Source organism: Rhagoletis pomonella, unplaced genomic scaffold, assembly GCF_013731165.1.
Source record: "Rhagoletis pomonella isolate Grant_MI unplaced genomic scaffold, Rhpom_1.0 Rhpom_scaffold_00004, whole genome shotgun sequence".
NCBI lineage: Eukaryota > Metazoa > Arthropoda > Insecta > Diptera > Tephritidae > Rhagoletis > Rhagoletis pomonella.
The window spans coordinates 49,903,462-49,905,201 of NW_023458558.1; positions in this window are offsets into that span (position 1 = coordinate 49,903,462).

Genomic DNA, 1,740 nt, shown 5'->3' on the forward strand with positions numbered 1-1,740 from the left:
CTGCAAAATTGACTTGTGTAAACCTCCATAAGGAACAGCTGATTTTTTGTTTGCAGACGCAACACCCTCATTGTGGCGTATCTCTACGTCACGTACGCCACTTCCTTCGCATACTTTTCCGTTATTGACGTACAAGTACCCATTCTGACGGGCCTATTATTCGTACGTTCATGAAATAATGCTGCCAAGTTTTGTTCTCTTTGAACCAATACGTGCAAATGTCAAAAGTGCTAGGAAAGTTAATACGCTATTAATGAAACGATAGTGTCGATAGTACCAGAACTATCGATAGTTATTTCCTGTGACCAGACTATCGATACTATCGATAGTATCGTCGATAGTTTGACAGCTCTACTACTCAGTCCTTTGGTAAATCCGGCACCGGGTCCACACGAACTCGTAAGGAAATTCTTTACGATTTTTTTAATGCAAATTCTTAACAAATTCTTTACATTGCAGCAATATCCGATTTTTTGCGAAATTTTGTAAAATAATCGAAATATGTATGGTATATTTCATCTTAGAAAATTCGGTAAAAAATCGGAAATGCAAATTATGTTTTCATTACGAATTTCTTATGATTTCTCTACTTTTAGGATTCCTCTTTAAAAAAACGCAAAAATAACCCGAAATAAAAAATATGTGGAATTTGAGAGAACAATTTCAGTCTACCTTTCCGGAAGAACGAAATTTCTTAGTTTATTTTTCAACGTCAGCGCAATAAATGTCATTTAAAAGTTAAACATAAACAGTTTAAAGATTCCCTATAGCGTTAAAATATTTTAATATTTCCTTAGAATTACAAATTTTTTCTCTTTGACGGTAAAATATGTTTTGTCGGCGTATGTTATTTCGTTTGTCAGCTAAAGATAGATATACGTGGTTCTTTCAAATGGCCACAAAAATTATCAATGCGAAAAAATTCATATTTCCCAATTAAGTAAAATGTCTAAAATTTTAAGAAAAAGCAATTGCTTAGTTTTAAATCATACGACCAGCGTTGTCACTTTGCAACGATAGTAGTAAATTTGCTACGATTTAAAAAAAAATTTAAAATTTGCTACCCCACCACGCTTTATTCTATTTTTACTACGCTTTTTATATTTCATTCAACTTATGGGTAGCAACTATTTGTAAATCACTATAACTTCGAAAATGTGGTAAACAGGCCATGGTTTCAAGATCTAAATTGTATATAGTCTTACTGCAAATTGTGCAAGAATCGTCTAGCCTAAAATATCTCCAACATAAATAAGCACCGCCGGTCAAATTTTCGCATAACAGACAGAAAGATACAATGATTGCTCAACAGAGGCAAAAAGTTATGTTCGCCTTGTAATATTTCGTAGAAATCAAATTATCGATATTCTCAAATCAAGTAAATTTTCACTTATTTATTACGAAAGTGCTGGGGTAAGTGGCAAAAAGTGCACTAAATTTTGGAAAAATTTTTGGTTCAGTTTTCAGAATTGCCAACTTACTTTTTTACTACTTTTAGCCGCACTCGTTACACTGTGCGTTGCTTCGTCACACTTGATGCAAAGCATTTGAGGCATAACGCAGTTCATTGATCAATTTTCTCTCTGTGCGGCAAAGTGTCTTATCCGTCCATGTAAGGAGAACTTTTTTAAGGGAATAGGCAAAATATGAACTGTAAATTATTCATTATTTTGTGTGTTGCACGTACATACATACATATGTGCGTATGTATATGGGGCGTTCCATACCAAAATGGACGGG